The sequence below is a fragment of the Herpailurus yagouaroundi genome, unplaced genomic scaffold, assembly GCF_014898765.1.
Source record: "Herpailurus yagouaroundi ecotype Mexico unplaced genomic scaffold, PumYag 189, whole genome shotgun sequence".
NCBI lineage: Eukaryota > Metazoa > Chordata > Mammalia > Carnivora > Felidae > Herpailurus > Herpailurus yagouaroundi.
Genome location: NW_024412420.1, coordinates 16,401,410 through 16,409,657, shown reverse-complemented (window position 1 = coordinate 16,409,657; position 8,248 = coordinate 16,401,410). Strand labels below are relative to the sequence as shown.

General features: G+C 41.9%; 1 protein-coding gene across 1 annotated transcript in view; it reads left to right on the top strand.

Annotated features, from left to right (window-relative positions):
• RETREG3 (reticulophagy regulator family member 3) overlaps nt 1-8,248 on the top strand; it is a 27,579-nt gene that overhangs the window by 9,859 nt on the left and 9,472 nt on the right. The window lies entirely within an intron of this gene.

Here is an 8,248-nt window from a genome sequence, read left to right as displayed (position 1 = left end):
CCCTCTCCCTCTCTCTTCCCCCCTCCCCCCTCCCCCTCTCTCTCCCCTCTCTCCTCCCTTCCTCCCTCCCCCTCTCTCCCCTCCCTTTCTCTCCCTCTCCCTCTCTCCGCCTCTTCCTCTCTCTCCCTTTCCCCCCTCCCCCTCTCTCCCTCTGCCCTTCTGCTTGCTTGCTTGCACGTGCACACACACTGTCTCAAAAAAAAAGAAAAAGTAGTTAATGTCTTTTCAGGGACTGGGGGAAAATGGACAATGATTGTTAACGAGTATGGGTTGCCTTTTGGGTTGATGAAATTGTTCTAAATTAGATAATGGTGATAATTACACAACTCTGAACATATTAAAAACCATTGAGTTAGGGGCGCCTGGGTGGCTCAGTCGGTTGGGCATCCGACTTCGGCTCCAGTCATGATCTCATGGCTGGGGAGTTGGAGTCTGCATTGGGCTCTGTGCTGGAGCCTGCTTTGGATTCTGTCTCCCTCTTTCTCTGCCCCTCCCCGGCTTGTGCTCTGACTCTCTCAAATAAACATTAAAAAAAAATTTAAAAACCTTTGAATTAGACAATTTAAGAGGGCGAATTTTATGGTATACGAAATATCTCAGTAACTCTGTTATTAAAAAATAAAAAAGTCAAGGGGTGCCTGGGTGGCTCAGTCAGTTGAGCATCCAACTCTTTTTTTTTTTTTTAATTTTTTTCTTAACGTTTACTTATTATTGAGAGACAGAGAGACACAGAGCGTGAGCAGGGGAGGGGTAGAGAGAAGGGAGAGACAGAATCTGAAGTAGGCTCCAGGCTCTGAGCTGTCAGCACAGAGCCTGACATGGGGCTCGAACTCCCAAACTATGAGATCATGACCTGAGCTGAAGTCAGTTGCCTAACCAACTGACTAACCCAGGCCAACTAACCCAGGCACCCCAAGCATCCAACTCTTGATTTCTGCTCAGGTCATGATCTCATGGTTTGTGAGATTGAGCCTCACATTGGGCTCTACCCTGACAGTGTGGAGTCTGCTTGGGATCCTCTCTCTTCCTCTCTCTCTGTGCCCCTCCCCCATTCATGCTCTCTTGCTCTCTCTCTCTCTCTCTCTCTCTCTCAAAAATAACTTTAAAAAAAAGAAGGTAAAAATTTTAAAAAGTATTTCCCAGTATTTCCACTTGAAGTAGTTAATGGAAGTAAGGACAAAAATACATGCTCAGTGATATATAATTCAGCTTTACTTTTTTATACCAAAAATTGGAGACATGTTCAATTAGAGAAAGATTTAACAGACTAATTGTATGTATGTATGATATAATCGTTTTTGATGTTTTTCTGGTGATTCAAGAAAACTCACCTATGTATTGTTAAATGAAGAAGGAGGTTTTTAAACCAGATATGACATATATTTCCATGGAGTTTTTATATGTGAATTTTTTTAAATAGAAGAAAATAGGGGCACCTGGGTAGCTCAGTCGGTTAAGCGTCCAACTTCAGCTTAGGTCATGATCTCACAGTTCACAGGTTTGAACCTCGCATCCAGCTCTGTGCTGACAGCTCAGAGCCTGGAGCCTGTTTCAGATTCTGTGTCTCCCTCTCTCTCTGCTCCTTCCCCACTCGCACTCTGCTTCTCTCTCTCTCAAAAATAAATAAACATTAAAAGAAAAGAAAATAAAAATAAATGGAAGAAAATAACCTCTTCACATTTTAGGGCATGTATGTGGATAACGGGTCATTTTAAAAAACTTTGTTGGGGCGCCTGGGTGGCGCAGTCGGTTAAGCGTCCGACTTCAGCCATGTCACGATCTCGCGGTCTGTGAGTTCGAGCCCCGCGTCAGGCTCTGGGCTGATGGCTCGGAGCCTGGAGCCTGTTTCCGATTCTGTGTCTCCCTCCCTCTCTGCCCCTCCTCCGTTCATGCTGTCTCTCTCTGTCCCAAAAATAAATAAACGTTGAAAAAAAAAAATTTAATAAAAAAAAAAAAAAACTTTGTTATGGAAAAATTTAAACATGCATAAGTAGAATAATATTATGTACTACTACCTACTCAGTTTTAAAATTTTTGGGGGCACCTGGGTGGCTCAGTTGGTTGGGAGTACGAATTCAGTTCAGGTCATGATCTCATGGTCTGTGAGTTCTCATGGTCTGCTGACAGCTCAGAGCCTGGAGCCTGCTTCAGATTCTGTGTCTCTCTCTCTGTCCCCGCCCTGCTCATGCTCTTCCTTTCTCAATCTCAAAAATTAATAAATGTTAAATTTTTTTTTTAATTTTTCAATTCATGACCAGTTTTGTGTCTTCTGTACCTCAGTTCTTTTTCACCTCTTCCTTTGTTGTTTTGAGGCAATCCCAGGTGTCTTATAATGTAATCTCTTAAGGATTTCAGAATGTGAAAAATCTCTGAAAAATACTTTAAAAAATACCAGTGCCATTATCATATGTAGAAAGTTAATGATTCTAATCAATGTTCAAACTTCCAATTTTTTCAAATATTACTTGTGTTTAGGGGAAATTATCTGGCTCAGTCCATAGAACATGTGACTCTTGATCTCAGGGTGGTCAGTTCAAGCCCCACATTTGGGCTTGAACTTAAAAAAAAAGAAATATTATTATTTTTTAAACTTGGTTAGGATCCAAATGAAGTCCACATATTGTGATTGATCTGTTTTTTACATGTCTTTTACTCTTTGTTCCCTTTCAATCTTTCTTCCTCTGTAATTTGTTTTGTTTTTTTTTTTATTTTTTTAATTTTATTTTTTTTTTCAACGTTTATTTATTTTGGGGACAGAGAGAGACAGAGCATGAACGGGGGAGGGGCAGAGAGAGAATCGGAAACAGGCTCCAGGCTCCAAGCCCTCAGCCCAGAGCCTGACGCGGGGCTCGAACTCACGGACCGCGAGATCGTGACCTGGCTGAAGTCGGACGCTTAACCAACTGCGCCACCCAGGCGCCCCATCTTCCTCTGTAATTTGTTGAAGAAAGCAGCAGAGTGGATTTTACTTATTGTATCCCTATGCATATTCCCCTTGTGCTCTGTATTTCCTGTAAGTTGGTAGTTGGATCTAGAGGATTGATCAGATTCCGGTTCAAGAAATTTTTTTTTTTGGTAAGACTTTCATAGATGGTGTACTAACTTCATCATATGTGTGTGTGTGTGTATGTATAAATGGTTATTTAAAACTTTTTTTAAATTTTTTAACATTTATTTTTGAGAGACAGAGACAGAGCATGAGCTGGAGAGGGGCAGAGAGAGAGGGAGACACAGAATCTGAAGCAGGCTCTAGTCTCTGCGCTGTCAGCACAGATCCTGATGCGGGGCATGAACTTGCAACCTAGGCCAAAGTCGGATGCTTAATCGGCTGAGCCACCCAGGCACCCACTTATTCATTTTTGAGAGAGACAGAGACAGAGAGCGTGAGTGGGGGAGGGGCAGAGAGCGGGGGAGACACAATCTGAAGCAGGCTCCAGTCTCTGAGCTGTCAGCACAGAGCCGGACACGGGCTCGAATTCACTAGTCGTGAGATCATGACCTGAGACGAAGTTGGACGCTTAACCAACAGAGTCACCCAGATGCCCCTCGTGTTTATTAATTTCTTCTATAACTATCACATTTTCTAAATTTCCTCCAATAAACATGGTTGCTTTTATGAAAAAGAAAAAAAACATATCATTAAGAAAGAATAAATTGTGAGTCCACAGTGGATACAAGGAGTAATAGGCTGTGGGCAATCCCCAAATTGAATAATTTACATGTGAATATTCAGAATTGACTTCATTTGCAGTTGTTTTTGCTAAGTTGGGAAGTTCTCATGCTGATTATAGTTGCTAAGAAATGTTTCACATGTTGTATCAAACTTGTACACTGTTATGTCTGCCTGTGAAGTTTTTGGCGTGCATGAAAAGACATTGCAGGACTAAACTATTCCAGGAGAGTCCTCCATATTTTTCATCCATCCTTTATCTGTACTGATCTCAAAAATACTTTCTTCAATTATGTTTTGTCTTTGCACATGGTTGCAGAGTTGTCTTACAGGTGTGCTTCCGGGTTACATCTGTAAAATGATAAGCATTAATGTGACCTCTTTTCACATGGTCCATGTCTTACTCTTTTCTGAACTCTTTTCAAACAAAGCACACTAATCTGAGATTGATATTCCTTTTTTGTTGAGGGATTTAGTGTTGAGGCCTGGAAGGAAAAAAGCACACACTTATCCATATTTTATGTTTGACGGTCAGACTTCTAAGAGAACATTGATGCTAATTATCTATTACCTTGGAGGGGTCAACTGCAGTATATTGAGGTGATATATCCTATTAATTAAGTTTTTATCTGTATGGAAGAAACTATTTTCCCAAGAAATGTTATTTATACCACACGGAAAAACTTTTCTTTTTCTGAGTTCCTACATTGGCTTATTCAAGAAAAAGATAAATCTGGTCCTGAAATTAATTTATGGGTCAGGATTAATCTTGTGGAGAAAGATGTTTGGGGTGCCTGGGTGGTTCAGTCAGTTAAGCATCCAACTCTTGATGTTGGGTCAGGTCGTGATCTCATGGGCTCTGTGCTGACAGTGCAGAGCTTGCTTGGGATTCTCTCTCTCCCTCTCTCTCTCTGCCTCACCTCCCTTCTCTCATAAATAAACATTAAAAAAATTAAGGGGGAAAAAAAAGATGTTCACAGTTTTAGCCTTCATGACCCAAAAAATAAAAAACTTTTTGTAAAACTCGTTACTGTTTCACCTTTATCTACAGGATAAAATCAATATGCTTGTCATAAAAGGCTCTTCATGATCTGACTTCTGCCTGTCTCCCCATATTCATCCCCTCCTTGTATTCTATGTGTTTCAGTTATATGAAACAGCTTGTTGTTCCTTAAATATGTCATGCCAGCTGGCTGTTGTCCCTATCTGAATGTCCTTTCCTTCCCCACATCCTTTTGCCCTGTTTTTTTACCACTTACCTTTTTTTTCTTTAAATATTTTATTTTTTAAGTAATCGCTACACCCAGTGTGGGGCTCCAACACACAACCTGAGATCAAGAGTCACACACTCCACCAAGTGAGCCAGCTAGGTACCCCATTCTTACCAATTATCTTAAACAAATTTTTTTTAATGTTTATTTATATGTGAGAGAGAGACAGAGACAGAGTGTGAGCTGGGGAGGGGCAGAGAGAGACAGAGACAGAATCCCAAGCAGGCTTCAGGCTCTGAGCTGTCAGCACAGAGCCTGATGGGATCGAACTCACAAGCCATGAGATTATGACCTGAGCAGAAGTCAGATGCTTAACTGACTGAGCCACCTATGCACCCCTTTACCAGTTATCTTTTAAATCCCAGCTTAAAGGTCCTCTTCTTTGTTATTGTTATCTTGTCATATTACAAGCACATATAGACACATAAATACATTTGAGAGTAAGGTCCATGTCTTACTGTTTTCTGTAACTGGGCTGCTTACCTCAAGGCCTCCACATAAAATGGGCATTCAGTACACGTTTGTTGGATTGAGTTGAAGCATAGGTGGGCACTATAACAGGCTACTAAAATAGTTCAGGTCTTGGAGAAACAGTATTTTTACTGCCATCAGTTTTGGAAAACCATCCTGCCTTAGGAGAGCTTAATATCCTATCCCTACCGCAATTTATATTTGTGTTAGTAATTATGATCTGGGAAGTGGAGATTGTAGACAGTCTGAAAATTGCCTTCCCAGGGAGCCCTTTCAAGAACTCTGGAGAAAATAGTGGTCATGCCATTTCCTCCTATGCTGGCATATAGAAGCAGCAGGACTGGGGAGCAAGAAGTTCTAGAGCCCTTATCCTTGGCCTTGTTAACTTTGCTTGCCGGGGTGATGAACTGGCTTTGGAGAAAAGTTTAATGACCTGGGGCAGCTCCAGAGGCTTATTTTTGTTAAGCTGCTTTCATTCTTTAATCTCATATATAATTACAGTGCCCTTTAAGTGGTGGGGTAGAAAAATCGGAATAGGTTATCATTGGTGTCTGGATTTTTCAGTTCTTGGTTCCTCCCATCCTTCATTATTTGTATAGTTTTAAAAAGTACGTAACGTGGATTCACGTTTGTTGAATACAAGTACAAACATGTCTAGAGACAAAAAGTTCCTCTGCCAATCCCTGCGTATGTATAGGTATTCATAGATACACACAAGATAAAGCTATTTTTTTCTTTAAATATAAGGATTATATTCTTAATATCCTGTGATTATGTCAAGTCATGAGGTCTTGTGTTGAGTTGAGAAGAAAAGAGCTCATTTATAACCAAACCTTGGTCATCCTAACCCTTGTTTGATCAGTTGTTATAAAGCTAATAACACTGCTACATTGTAAAATTGAATAGAGCAATGTGTTTGGCATGTATTTGGTGCCTTGTGTTTTCTTCTTTTTAGCAAGATCAAGTATGGTATTTTTATAGGCAATTAAGTATGTTGTTTCTATTACCTACAAAGAATCCTGCATGTTTTGTTATTGTTACCACTACGTACAGATGAAGAAACCAAGGCTTAAAGAGGTTAAGCTTGTTTATTCAAGGTCACAGGATTAAGCGGGTGTTGAGAGAATTGGACTCCAACCAGTCTGACTTTAAAAGCCATGTCTTACTGCCCTGCCGAACCATCTCTCCAATGCATTCAGCTTCCCTCTTGAAACTGAATGGTTTAGGGGCGCCTGGGTGGCTCAGTCGGTTGAGCATCTGACTTCGGCTCAGGTCGTGATCTCATGGTCTGTGAGTTTGAGCCCCGCGTCGGGCTCTGTGCTGACAGCTCCGAGCCTGGAGCCTGCTTCAGATTCTGTGTCTCCCTCTCTCACTCTCTGCGTCTCCCCCACCCATGCGCTCGCTCTCTCTCTCTCTCTCTCTCTGTCTCTCTCTCTGTCTCTCTCTCAGAGAAATAAATAAACTTAAAAATTAAAAAAAAAAAAAAAGAAACTGAATGGTTTCTCAAACCATCTGTGGTGAGGGCTAGTGGTGGTGTCTTCCCTGATGTGTGGCAAATCATTACTTTTGTAAAGTACAATACAAATCAGTTACTAGAAAAATTAAGTTTAAAAAAGGGACAGAAAATATAAACCCAAAGGCATTCTTAGATTCCAAATTACTTGGTCAAACTTCTATAAAAATTTCTAAATGCTTACTTTATTAAAAAAATTTTTGTTTGGGGCGCCTGGGTGGCGCAGTCGGTTAAGCGTCCGACTTCAGCCAGGTCACGATCTCGCGGTCCGTGAGTTCAAGCCCCGCGTCAGGCTCTGGGCTGATGGCTCAGAGCCTGGAGCCTGTTTCCGATTCTGTGTCTCCCTCTCTCTCTGCCCCTCCCCCGTTCATGCCCTGTCTCTCTCTGTCCCAAAAATAAATAAACATTGAAAAAAAAATTAAAAAAAATTTTTTTTTAATGTTTATTCATTTTTTGAGAGAGAGAGAGAGAGACAGAGCGTGAGTGGGGGAGGGGCAGAAAGCAAGGGAGACACAGAATCTGAAGCTGGCTCCCAGCTCCCAGCACCCGCCTCTGAGCTGTCAGCACAGAGCCCAATGTGGGGCTTGAACCCGTGAATCATGAGATTATGACCTGGCCGAAGTCGGACGCTCAACCAACTGAGCCACCCAGGTGCCCCTGTAAATGCTTACTTTAAATTTTGTACTTACTTCCTCACAGACTGCCAGAATCAGTTTGTGGGCCAGCACTGGACTACAGACACTGAAAGGCACTGCTTTAGAGGCCTTATGCTGGGGTATAGAAACACTCCTAGAACTAATGTTTTTTATTAAATATCTTATGAAAGATTAAAAAAAAATTTTAGTGTTTATTTTTGAGAGAGAGAGAGTGTGTGAGCAGGGGAGGGGCAGAGAGCGGTGGGGGGGGGGGGGGGGGGAGAGAGAGACACGGAGACACAGAATCCAAAGCAGGTTCCAGGATCTGAGCTGTCAGCACCGCCTGACGCGGGGCTCGAACTCAAGAGCCATGAGATCATGATGTGAGCTGAAGGCGCCTCTGAAAGATTTTAAATGTTAGCATTTATCAGTGCATGGTGAATCTTGGTTCTTCTTTTACACACTTTTCCTTGCCAACCTATATTATTTTGACATAAATCCCAGATATCACATCATTGTGTTCATAAATATTTTAGTATGTATCTTTAAGAAATAGGGACTCTGAGGGGCGCCTGGGTGGCGCAGTCGGTTAAGCGTCCGACTTCAGCCAGGTCACGATCTCGCGGTCCGGGAGTTCGAGCCCCGCGTCGGGCTCTGGGCTGATGGCTCAGAGCCTGGAGCCTGTTTC